The 14,021-nt window shown below is 39.9% G+C and overlaps 1 pseudogene; it reads left to right on the top strand.

Annotated features, from left to right (window-relative positions):
* Nucleotides 1-976: 976 nt before the first annotated feature.
* Nucleotides 977-6,228, top strand: LOC117497362 (annotated as a pseudogene).
* The last annotated feature ends 7,793 nt before the right edge of the window (nucleotides 6,229-14,021 follow it).

Genomic DNA, 14,021 nt, shown 5'->3' with positions numbered 1-14,021 from the left:
TTTATTATCCCAGTGGGAAATTTGCCTTGAACATCACAGTGTCTGCCATTTTAAATCACAGCAAAACAACAATAAAGAAAAACATTCATCCATCAATTGCTAATGCCCATCTAGATCACAACAAAGTGCACACATAGCCCCATATTTAATAGTAATAGACGGAAAATAGGAGATATAAGGCAGGCAAATATTTCAACCTAGGGGATGGTAAGTACTGCTACAAATAAGCTGCTGCATTGAGGTAGTGGGAGGGCATTATAAGACACAATCACAAATGCAAACAGATATCAGAACACAATCTACTATACAGTATAATGAAATGAATTGCAAGATCCACTATGTTACACCTTGCAGCTCTTTGCTGTTCCAATTGCTTTGATGACTCTTATAACTGCATGCATGCTGTGAAGGAAATGTTTATTTTGCTATCTGTTCTTCTTCTTCTCTCTCTGTGTGTCTTTGATGTTACCCTGAATGCCCTCTGTATCGCGCTGATTCATAATATCAGTTCACATTTTCTCTGGCCCCTGGCTAATGTGCTTTGGTAGATCTCTTGATTGGTACAGTAAGTGTAGTAAAATGCTTGAGTGTGCAAAGTGAAGTCAAGGTTAGCTGTTCCGCCCGAGTTTGACGCTCTATCTGATTCCAAATGGGGATATTTTCTCTCCATTTATCTGTCCAAGACAATGTCCCTTTCAGATAGGTGTAAGCAAGCCAAGGCTGCACTCCTACCTATTAGCTCTCCTGACTTGTCCTCTTGTAGAAGACATGAATCAGCAGCATGTTAAGCAGTAAAAGCTCAATAATATGCATCTTTAAGAGTAGATTGTTCTCAAATCTGATAATTCTATGTTTCATTAAATGCTTTCCGAGAAACGTTTCTCTCCATGAGGTAAGATCATCTGTCTGAAGTGGAATGAAAACCACCTGAGTTCACCTTTTATGTTCCTGATCCTGCATTTTGGTCCACTTCCTTTTCATTTGTTGTATTTTTTTGTGCATGTCATTGCAGTTTTCTTTATTTATTTTTAAATATTTGTCTTTGATCATTACATACCTTGTTACTGTGTGGCCCTCCTATGTTTCATGTCTTCTCACGAAATGTCCTTGAAACTGCTGTGATGATGCAACGTCAGTTTATTTGGTGCAAAGCTGCACAGTGACAACAGAGTAACATGAGGTGGTCCCTGGAATACTCCACCAAAATTGTACCACTTGCACATCAAGTACTTGCGCCCCTCTAGTTTCAAGGGGTGACTTTTAACATTTTGAAAAGTGACCAATCATCTGCATTTTCAGTGGAGTGTTTCTCTCACTGCCCTTCAAGAACTGAGTTTGTTATCTCAATTTCAAAGCAAACATCCCATTTGTATTGTCAAGTGCTCGAGGGTCTGCAGCATGTGCTGTTAATGCAGATACACATCATCTCTTAACTCCTGCTGGGAATTAATCTATCCGTCTTCCTTCTCTCCTTCCAGTTGACCAAAGTATGTTTGAGAACTCCGTTGCCCAGCAGCAGAGTCCTCAGACGTCCAGGCCCGGCCCCCCCCTCGGCCCGCCGCCCCCCAGCATCAGCTAGCCACAACCTGGGGTCCAGCTCTGTCGACTCTCCTTCCTCCGGAGGACAGCAGAGGCTTAAGAATGCCATTAACCTGGGCAAGGCTGTCGGGGCAAAGGTGAGCTCAGCCCAAGGATTCACTTCTTTACACCTCATGTATTCTTTAAACGCTTGATATTTGGGTCATAGAGTACATGTAATGTCTTTATTGCTGTACCAGTGGAGTTCATTTGAGTACTTTTTGTCTTTTCTGACTTTCTTTCTTCTTCCTCTCTGTCTTTTTTCTGTCTGTTTGTCAATCTTTGGCCCTTCCTTTTCTTTCTTTCTCTCAGGTCAATGACTTGTTAAGAAGAAAGGAGTCCAGCCACCTAGGGGACATTGGGGTCACAGAGGTCAACAAGAACGTTGATGTGGTGTGGAGCTGTATGGAGCAACTCAATCAGACCACTGCAAACAGGTAAACACACACACATATTTCTCCTTTATATTGGTGTGGAGGAAAGTACTTATTGTTGGTCAGATTAAACTTCTCAAACTTAATTTAAACTTTAATCTTGAAGACAATCACAAAGTAGTTTACAGACTCGTTAAGACAGTTTTATTTTTTATTAGACCTTATAAAAGGTAATTTTTTGCTCCTATTGTACTGTATGTATTTCTTTTTGTGGATACATTTGTAAAAAAAGTCACAAAAGCTTCCAAGGCTATGCATTCAATTATTTTGATTAAACCACTGAAAGACATATTTTCTGTTAAAATATGAAATGACCCTTTACTGACAGAAGAGTCTATAACTGTAAATAAGGCAGGAAAGGCAAAGGATTTATTATGTTTCCACTGAAATGGGGTTATAGAATGAATAATGACAACAAAGGCACCTGTGAGACGTCTGAAGTTCAATAACTCTGAAGTATTCAGCTTCTTACTCGGTCAAAATGGTAATGCCTTTAACTGTGTATGCATTCCCTGCTCACATGCACACACTCATCCAGGTTGTTTTGCATATCATATTTAAGGATTTGTTCCAGAAGTATTTTTCTTTTGTCTCTCCTAATAAAAATAATTCGAGTAGAAGTGATTTTTGAGCAGCTCTTTAAATACATTGAATTTTTACTGGGTGGGTAAATCTGTTTTAAAAGGATTTAAAAACAGATTTAAAACCAGAATGCGTGGAAATAAATATGTGGCGTTTTCAAGCCCAGAACATGTAAGAGCATCTTTACAGCATGACCTCATTCATCCCATCATTTCTTCTTGAGGATGTTAATTACATGCTCAAAAATACGACTACACTGCAGACCAGACACACATTCTGAATGAAATTAAGAAAATAATCAACATGACTAGCAAAACATTTTCAAAGTCAGATCCCAAGCCTTAAGTTAAGTTAGATTTTTCATATTTGGGCTTGGTAGAAGTTATCTTGGTAGAAATTATCTTGGTGGAAGTAATCAAATATTTTTCAAAAAGGCCAAGTGTAGTCGAGCCATTAGAAGTCCAAGTTCAGTTGCATGGTCTTTTATGATTTTTCTCAAACCAAGTCTAAAGTCTTCAAATGTGTGACTTTGTCTGTCTCGAGCCCAGGTCATCTGAGTCAAATCCCACTTAGGCTTTATTCAACTGGCCCCTTGCTTCTCTGGATCACTTTGATGCTCAATAATGTTTTTTACTGTCTGTTAATATCTCTGTATCAATTCTCTCCCCCAGTCACATCTCTTCCTTCGACTCCTTCCCCCGGCTGGACCCACCACCCCCGACGGGGAAGAAGCGTCTGCCCCGGGCTCTGAAGACCCAGGACATGATGATCTCCTCTGACCCCGTGGTCTCCTCCCCGGACCCCGCTGACTCTTCCTCCTTCCTCTCCTCTCCCGAGAAGTCGCCCCTCATCGGCCCAGAGGAGCCGAGGAGCAGTGAGGAGCAAAAGGAGGACGAGGGGTCAGAGGAGACCCCCCTGGGCCCCGCAGAGAAGAATGCTGATCGCTGGGAGAAGACGGGGAGCAACGGAAAAGTCCATGGAGTCACAGGTGGAGGAGAAAACGAGGTGGAGAACGGGAGCAGTGACGGAGGCGAGGAGGAACATCAGCCCCAGCTCTCTGTGCCGGACCTCATCAACAAAGACCCCCCGATGGTGGAGCCCAGAGCCAAGCCCTGCGACGTCTGGCAGAAAGCGTCGGGGCCCGAGTCCCGTCTGGCCTCCACCCCTACGGGGAAGACCTCCTGCCGCATCAGCCTGGGCGAAGACATCCTGCTGGGGAACGGCGCCCCCTGCAGTAAAGGGGCTGAAGACCTGGAGCCCCACCCAGACCTGCTGTCGTTTGAGTAACAAGCCAGATTCCAGATCAGTACGTCTCAAAAAGTTTCTGCTCTTCATTCCAACTAAAGAGGTAATTCAAACGGACTGATGGAGTACTGATCAAACATTCACTGCCACTTTGAAATACTTCCTGCTCCAGGGTTTGCTTTAGGGAAAGGGAACACTTCCAGGAATCAGGACATGGCCCGGATCTTTAGGAACTTTTTACCAAGACACTGCAAGCTTCATGCAGAGGGATTACATCATTTAACATTTCAAACTATAAAACACACATATATTAAGGATTCCTTTTTTCATTTAGTGTTTTAACACTTCCAAAGTTTTATATCATGTAACCTCTGCTTTAGTTATGAAGAAATATCAGATAATGAATTTAATTGAAGAAATGAAATATCCCTTTTAATGGGCGGAATAAGTAAAAACTACTCAATTCTGACAAAGATTATTACTTTTAAAGAATGTATTAAGTTAATATAGTATCATGCCATTCATTTTAAAAGGGATATTTGCTTCATAATGGTCACACTGTAAGTCCATATCCTACATAAGCTTCTACTATGAAACCAATTACAATATATATAAAGCAATATCTTTTACCTTCAATATAAATATAAGTTATAGCAGATTTTTCGTCAGTGTCATTTCCAGCATGAAAACTGAATACACAAAGAGGGAAACAAGATGGAGTGCGGACGTGTTAAAGATGGAGAGGTTTGGGGGGGGGGGGGGGCTTCACTTTCAGTTCATTCGGTACAAAATGTCTTGCAGCAGTTTCTCAGATTGTGTCAGGACTGGAAGACTTTTGACCCGTACTGTAGCTTCATTCATATTAAGTAATGTATCCCCCTATTGGTCCAGAAGGAGGTATACATAATTCCCCTCCTACACTGGCCTCTGGCACAGATTGTGATCCTGAAAATGACCTCTTTTTATTTTTTAAAGTAAGATTATTGACCTGCATCCCAATCAATAGGTCACCTCTGTTTTGATTTATTTATATTTAAGAAATCTGGGATAGTAATTTTAAAAAGAAAAACAAGCAGGTAAAATAAGAAACAGTGCCAAAACCATGCTAGATTTGTAAGAGTTAGGATTTTTGAAAGGACATGTATTGCTCTTTGCTGGATCTGGATTAAACAGTGTTTCCTGGCAGCAGCAAACTGAGTTTCAGAACGGAGGAAACCAATACTACATTTAAAAGACTGTTGGTATTATGTGGTGCTGGCATATTGCAATAACAAATGAGGCAGCTTTGCCCTGGACCCCAGTCAATATGAACTAATATGTCCTGAGCAAATATTGGTAGAAACAAAATTGAGCAATTTGTGGGACCAGATTGAGAGAATTTAAATGAGCGCATCTCTGGTCCAAAATGAGAATGACTTTCAGGCTTCATTACTGCTGACATTTTTTTATTTTATGAACTGAAAGTAGAATCTTATTACACCCCGAAACCTGACAGAGTCTGGATGAAAGGATGTGCTGCTGAGAAGTTGTTTTCCAGCTAAAGAGCCCGAGAAGATAATGAGCTGTCAACAGAGAGAGATGAAAGGTGTGCTTAATCACAGAGTGACAGACCAAAGACAAAAGAATTAGCGGCTCGATCTTGTTTTGTCAGATTGTTTTGAGTTGAAAGGAAGCAATAATTCATGAGGAATATATAATCTTCTCCTTAATGTTATGGAAAAATGTAAACCAAAGTCAGAGCGTTTCAAATATTTAATAGCGATTCACTGGCTTGTTTTTGATTTTCGGACTTTTCTGACTCACCAGAGACTGAGTCAGGTGTTCAGCTGCTTAAAGGTGAGCTGATATGAACACTAAATAACCTGCTGCTGCGTTATCTGCTTCTACTGAATCAATGTGTGGCTGTTGCAGAAGCTGTCTTAGAGACATTCTGTATTATATCAACACTATTATCCGAGCATTAGTGTGTTTTTATTACACTTCACACAAGGATACAAATTGCACATTTCAAACCCTAAAAAAAATCCTGTTTTTTCTGTGAGATCCTCAAGTGGCCTCTGTGAGTGACCGCTGTGTCCTCGTAAGGATTTCCTGACTTCAAAAATAAAGGGTGAACATTCCCAGAAGACAGTGAGAGGGACACAGAGCCAGCTGTAGTTTGGGCCAGCAGAATGAGAGGAATGTGGCAGAAAGAGAAAGGAAACGTTGTCTCTCTGACTCCGTCTTACATACCACAAGTGTCCCCATTTATTTAAAGCTGTAACAAAACAGCTACGAGCTCAACCAAATTACACAAAATCATTTCCGAATTCTTTCAACCTTTTTGTAGACAGTTCAATACATTTTATCTTAAGTCTTAATAGAAAAAACATTATGTAGATTGTACAGAGGGCCTTTTGTTGAATCGCTCTGCTGAGTTTCCAAATGTCATGTTCGAGTGCTTTTATGAGCACAAACTAAATCTATCTCCACCATATCGGGGTGGCAGATGTTTCCTAAATGAAACCATTTGCATTGCTAGATGACACCTTCGTGGGAAAATGTGTTAAATGAACTGGCCCTTAAATATCTGTGGGACTAGAGAGTGGAAAGCAAAAAGACCAGAAGTAGAGACCTTTACTAAAGTGGTGATTGTAATTACCCAAATATAGACCAAAACTTAATGTGTCACCCTAAAAAATAGGACTTTTTTTATTTTAGGCTTCAGTTGTGTTGTACTAATTGAAGTTTTCTCGAAGCCCCTGAAAACATACTTCAAATTATTTTTGCATTTCTGATACTATTAGGTGGTTATCGCTAGTTTGAAACAACGCCCTTAAGTGTTATTTATAAAGATTTTACTGGTCAAATACTCTGATGTGATCACATTTAATTAACAATGTTGTTGATTTGACTCAAATGATGTTGATGGAATGTACATTTGTTGCTTTTTTTCTCAACTAAGTGCATTTGAAACCAGTGTGAACCACAAATATCCCATTGAAAATAACCAAAACATTTCCAACTTTGTCAGAAATGCTCCGTTCATGTTGTGTTTTCATGGACTTAAAACTAAAAAAAGAATTGTGTCTGTGTGTCTCCTGAATCTGACTTGTATTTGAAGCGACAATAAGGATGTTTAAAGGAGGTGATAAGAAAGTGTGTCACTCATCACAGATAATGAATAAACACTCACTAAACTGACATTTAGTTAGAGGGTGAAAGCAATAAAAAGAGAAAGAAAAGAAGCCGAATGCATTTCTAAGACTTTGAGAGCAGCCGCTAAACCACTAAAGTAGATTTATATTGTATTTTCTGATGAAGGAACAGTGCTGTATATTTGATGGAAATGTTTTATCGCTTTGTTTGTTTTTTTTACAAATCTGTGAATAGGCGAATTGGGTTTTGCTCTACAAATGAAGGAAAGTGATTTATTTTGATATTCAGTCATAGAATCTAGTTATGGCCATTTGTGTTATGTAGATGCCTTTAATCAATTTGATAAAAGAAAAAAAATGATGTCACGTTGTTTTGTTTGTTTAATCTTTTGTGTTTGTGTAATAACTCCAACAATTATGATGAATGAAGGAAGGTAGACGCTGCACATGAAAGCCACAGATGGACCGCTAAAGCAAACCTGGGACTTTTTATCGATTCATATCCTAAAAACTGCTGCAAATGAAATCTTTATTTGTTTAATGTGATGAAAATATGCTACAAAAGTCAAAGTGAATCAATGATTTATCTTTATCCATATTTCCTTATGTATCTTTTTTAAAAGTGGGGAAGTAATAACTCTTGTTATGACTGTAATCTTTTTAAATGAAAAATGGATCTAATCATGACCTCAAATCGTTTTCTGTGTCTTTTTAAAGATTTCTGTGACTTTTTTCACTCTGTGTAGAAAAAAGACTTCATTCATTCATATGCCGCCTTTTATGTATTTCCCACATCTCACTCCTGTGACAGTGGCCAGCTCACTTCCTGTTTGATGTCCTTGTTGGTTTCTTCTGACTGTGTGTGTTCAGTACAGTCAGGCCCTTGTGTGTGTCCTGTCTCTGTTTGATTGTCTGTTTTTCAGAGAACCAAACACTGGGAGATGGTGATGGCGGGAATTAAAAAGTGGAAGCTGCTCTGATGTTTAATTCATCTGTGTTTGTCCTGATTCATGGAATCCTGCTCTTCCTCTTGGCGTCTCCGAGTGTCGCCGGCCTCGTGTTTGTTGCTGAAACCCGCTAGGAATAAAACAGAGGAAGAATCCAAGAATGGAGACGGGAAAGCGTGATGAGGATATTTATTCACCCGACTTCCTAAGCAGCCATTCAGCTAAGACACACAGGTCTCTTTAATAATTCAAACGTGGTGCTTTATTCATTCACTACAGAGGAATCTAGGCTTCTATGCATGATAAATCATCGAGTGTGGGGGCAGCCTTGATGAAGTCAAGCTTTCTTTGAACAACTCTCTGTATTACATTTCCCAAAATTAGTTTATTGGCTAATTTATGGAAATGTCCCCAGAAACGTAAACATCATTTTCAAGTTTTGCAGTAAACACAGTTCATCAGTTTCAGAACAACTTACTATAAACTCACAGTGGCCAAAATCAACAAAACTCATTATTTTTGTGTGAAAGTGAATTAAGATAATAGAAGAGAGCAGAACTTTAAAGGGAAACTCTAGAGAATCGCTTGATTTGCACAAAGTTGAGGATTGTAAAAGATCTTTCATTTCCCATCATGCAACAAATTAGCATATTTTGATAGACCAAGTAAATGCCCCTGTCTTTCAAACTCCACACCTCCTAGGTAGGTAGGTAGGTAGGTAGGTAGGTAGGTAGGTAGGTAGGTAGGTAGGTCAATAAACGGTAGCAAGTCTATGTACATATCTACAGTACAAAGGACACTTCTATTGAGTATTCTGTTCATAGGAGCCAAAATGCCTAGTTTTCCTGTGTTTATTGTTTTGATTATTCTCATTATTTATTAACACTTGTTATTTTCGGCAATTATCACATGGGTGTGGCATAAGGTATTTAGTGCACCTAATGTGCCGGGCTTGGGTTGAATGACGAAGAGGGGGAGCTCAGAACCGTCTGGTCCTGTGCAAAGATGAGGCTCTGACCAATGTACTGCCCCCACTAACATGCATCAATCTGGTGCACTTTGAGGGGAAAACTAAGAGACTAGATCTAGTCTCAACACCCATGAAAAAAGATCTGTGTACATTTTAATAATCAAAGAATGATGTAAACATAGCCAATAACATACCATGGCCAATAACAAATAAATGTAACTTATTTATTTCTATTTGTACACAGAAATACAAGAGGAGAAACCACAGGGGATTCACACGAAAGTATGAGCCGCCGTGTGAACATCATTCAAATGAACTGCTTCTTTACCGGCTTTGATAACACTTAATGGATCAATAATTACATATACTTTATATTTTGATGCTAATACTTTTGTGCTTTAACTTGAGTAACCTTTTGAATGCAGGACATTTACTTGTAACAGAGTACTCTGGTACTTTTACTTAAAGGGGACCTATCATGCAAAATGCACTTTTGTACGTCTTTTATACATGAATATGTGTCCCCGGTGTTCCAGGGAACTCACCAAGTGTCAGAAAACACAACCCTCTCTATTTTCCTCCATACCCAAATCTCTAAAAAAGGGGCTGCAACGGATCTGATCAAAACTGATCCAGATTTGAACACTGTCCTGACGTCAGGACGGTGGCGCTACGGCTATTGGGCCAACTCTCCACCAATCAGGAGGAGACAGCCACGGCCATTGCCGTTCGAAAGCGCTGGAGACGCTGTAGTACATATGCCAGGCCTGTAAGTGGCGCTGTAGTCTGCCACAAAAGCAGCGAAGAAGACTTCCCGCCCATAGTTACCATGGTTACCCTTCTGTTTATTCTCCGCTGTGGCTTTTTTTCTCCCTCCCCGAGGCAAGCGTTTGCTCCCGCTGCAATGCAATCCCTCCCCGTCGAGGCAAGCACTGTAATTCTCTCCGGTTAGTCCACCAGCAGATGACAAACACCCACCTCTCCGCCTCTTCCAAGGAACGAGGGGACCGTGCGGCAGAGTTTTAGTTTGTTTCGCCGGTCAAGATGTCCGTTAAAGTTTAAATCTTCCGGACAAAATTAGAAAAGTGCCGGTCAAAGGTCTTCTTTGTTATTTATTGAGCTTTAAAACAAATGAATAAAGACTCTATATACAGGGTGCGTACGGGTGCTGGAAATCCTTGAAAATGCTTGAAATTGTACAAGGTGTTTTCAAGGTTTGAAAAGTGCTTGAATTTTGGGAATGGTGCTTGAATTTGGGATAAAGTGCTTGAAATTGTAAATGCTTTACCTCGCTTTTTAGATTAAAAGAAAATAAAGAAGTCGGAGCGCGCTTAATTGCTTCGCTTTTACATAAAACAGCTCCGCTCCGGCCTTCCCGCGCAATGCGCGTGACCGGCAAGTGTTTTTGTTACGTGTGTGACCTGGGCATTCTGATGAGAGTGATAGATGACAGTATGCCAGGAGGTTGCCGTTTCAACGAGCGTTGGCTAGCAGAAGACAAATACAAGCCATGGCTAAGACGAGGGTCAAGCGAAGCCCAAGAGTAGCCTCTTGCAAAGTGTGCAACAATAACGATGCGAGAGTCTGCGCTGACGAGCCACACACCCAGTGGCGACTGGTCATTAGGGGCAGGTGGGGCACAGCCCCACCTAGTGTCAGCAGAAAGTATTACAAATAATGATTACAAAAATGCAAAAAAAAAAAAAAAAAATATATAAAATATATTTTAAGATCATGTTTAATCATCTGATTCGTCTGTACATTGCTGTTTTAGTCTGTGTTCTTCTAATTAGTGTGTCTACAGTCACAGTGTGTGCCTATTGAGCTGTTTAGAGCCATGTGGGACAAAACCTGATTATGCCCCTTCCTCTCGCTGTGAAGTGAACGGTGACTGTAAAAACTACACTGCGCATGCTCAGAGTATTTTGTAATGTAATGTGTGTGGCAAAAAAATAATGACCAGAGGGGCACGGAGCTACCATCCCCACCATACGTCATCTCAAATCATTCAGAGCTGATTGGCTGTAAGTATGTGTGCCGTGAAAAGTGTGGTGCTTGAAGAGGAGACGAGAGAGCTGCAGTGGCGCGTCCTAAAACCAGGAAGTAAGCACAAAAAAGCAATGAGATTTCTCCAGAGGATTTTAGAAAATAGCTCGAAATAAGATCTGTGGGAAACGTACCTGTTAGATAAATGCACGTTTTGATTAGCCGGATAACATCCACATGTCTACCCTACTTTTATAATTTTTTTATCATAAATCTAATCCATAGATTTATGATAGACTTTTGAAACTACAAGAAGATAAGGAGGACTTTTACAAAAAAGTAATAGAAATGTTTGTCCAGAAGGATAGGAAAATGGACTTCATCTTCAAGTCAAGGTAAGACCGCCATTTTATTGAAAATGGGATCTTACTAAGAGAGAACAATTCAATATTTAAATGATAAAATTACATTTTTTGGGTATCCTTTTGTTGAACTGTCTGTTTAAAATTAATCGAAGCATCAGACAAAAAAAGCTTTTGAAAATAATATTATATTTTGGTTTAGGTCAAAATATAATATTTGTAAACCTGAAGAGTCAGTGCCAGTGCCTCACCAGCCATGAACCTCACTGCACGTCACTGCAGAAGCTTATATATAGACATCTAAGTTTTTTGTGGGACGGGACTGACGAGACCACCATTATTGTTTCGTACAGTAAAATACTGTGAATAAATGGTGACTCAGTCGCTGCCTGATTTCTGTTCAAATGTCTCTATTTGTGCCGACCACAGGTACCACCATCCCCCAGAACACCACACACACACACACACACACACACACACACACACACACACACACACACACACACACACACACACACACACACACACATACCCATGGTTAGTCACCCTTGCTCTCTCTGTCTCCCTCCAACACAGACAGCTCTCTCCACCCTCTGGAGTCAGCCATTAGTCACTGCCGGCTGGCAGCATGAAGTTCTTATTAGATTTATTGATCAGCATGGGGAAAGATTATGGCTCTGTGTTTGTGTGCGAATGTGAGAGAGACAACCTGAGAGCCAATCCACTGTAGCACCCCAACATCTTCATCAAGACTCCAAAACCAAAATCTAATCATTTAAGCTGATGCTGTACGCTGACAACCACAGCGCAAAATGCATCACAAGAGTTCTCCCAAACACTTTTAAATCAATTCAAATTGGGGGAATAAGCAAAATGGTGTTACAGTCAGCACATTAACCATTTATCTTCTTTTTTTAGAGGGAAAGGGGACAGGGCATTCTCGATACGATAATGCTTTATTGTCTGACATTTTTCATGTATCACTGCAGCTCCTTTTGCAAAAACAAGAACAAATAACAAGAAACACAGAAACAGACATTTAAAAAAACATTGCATTCACTGAAGACAACATGTTCAACACCCTCTAATTTGAGGATTGACTGGAGCACAAAATAGTGCATCGTTCTAAACTTTTCAAATCGTGGAATTTCCAGGAATAGAAGAACACGTGCTAAGAAACCCTCTTATTGACAATAGATCTAGGTAAGCTTTACATCCTCTAAAGGCCCTTTAGTTTGTGCTTCTATAGTTTTATGAGGCTGTGATTATTCTAAAGGTCACGACAGCTCATTGTAAACAACAAGGTCAAGATTCAAAACATGTTGTCACGCCAACAAATGGCTACTCTGCGGACTAACATCATCACACATGAATACAAATGGACTCATTGGATCCACAAGATGTCCAGCTTTTCAATCATATGTGTTCATTTCTCTTTAGGGACAATTTCAGAACAGGTGAAAATTACAGTATTTGTACTGCCTTCAATAAACGTCATGGTTTTCCCCTATTCTTCCAATCCTGCTCCTGCTATTCCGTCTGCCTCTCTCAGACGCTAACTGCTCACGTCTCTCACAGTCTAAGTACTCCTGGCTGACTTTACCATTTGTGTTCTGTTCACTCATGACTGACCAAAATACAGCACGTCTTAGAAGAGAAAAAAGGTCTGCTGTGTAGGCCTACATCTAATCTACAGCTCCCTCTTTCCATACCTCATCCATCCATCCATCTGTCATCTAGGTCTATTACAGCTCCTCAAAGCCCAGACAGGCCCTTCTTTATGAGAGCAGGCTGTCAGGAGAAAGCCCTCTCAACATGATGGGAAGTACACACAGACGATCAGACGGACGGACTGTTAACTGAGGCAACATTAAATTGGTCTGCGCAGTGAAACTGGCCACAGGGGCTTTACTGCAAAAGTAGTTATTTTAACAAGCCATTAAAAGCAGTGTGTTTAGGTATTTAAATCTTGTTTTTCTTCAGGGTACAGAAACAGAGACCTGTAGGCCTAAGCTAGTTAGGTATGATTGTTTTTTTTCAATGCAAATCAACTTCTTATTTCGATATGCCACAGGGGAAATATGAGTTTTTATTTTTACTTAAAAATGCTAGAAAATGGAGCCTGAATTAGATAAAATGCATTCTTGTTATTTTTACTCAGTTCCTCTGGGAGACCAGTCGAATGGGGTTCCCAGAGGAACTGAGGAAAAATAATCAAATGCCTTATACAAACAAAGAAACAGCAGAGGCAGGTAATACATTCACATTTACCTCTGGAGCAGAGCTCTCAGAAAAGAGTGCACTTTATGCTTTACACATTGAATACATCTTATTGAGCTATGTTTTTTACCTGTCTTCACTTCAAAAGTCGAATACTGTATGGATCACAGACTAACCATAGACCATACACATTGCCATCTGTATAACAATTAACACAACTTAATATAGTTTTTGTATAGTTTGATAGATAGCCTATACATGTAGGCTGACTCAATGATTTGGAACCTACAACTTTCTCTATAATAAACATGTAGGCTACACAGCATAATCAATCATACTCGGCTAAACACTTCCATCTAGGGGTCAAGTGAAATCATTACATCCTCAATGACCCAGAATAGAACGAAGGTATCAACGATATCTTCTGTTATTATTCATTTTGATATCAAAGTTACTTATTGTTTTGCAAGCAGCACCCACCGAGAAACTATTCAAAAATAATACGGAAAAGTCTGATCCTAATATTCTTCCAGAACAGTTTATCAATGATGGTGAAATAT

Source organism: Trematomus bernacchii, unplaced genomic scaffold, assembly GCF_902827165.1.
Source record: "Trematomus bernacchii unplaced genomic scaffold, fTreBer1.1, whole genome shotgun sequence".
Classification (NCBI taxonomy): Eukaryota; Metazoa; Chordata; class Actinopteri; order Perciformes; family Nototheniidae; genus Trematomus; species Trematomus bernacchii.
This window is presented reverse-complemented; position numbering and strand designations above follow the sequence as displayed.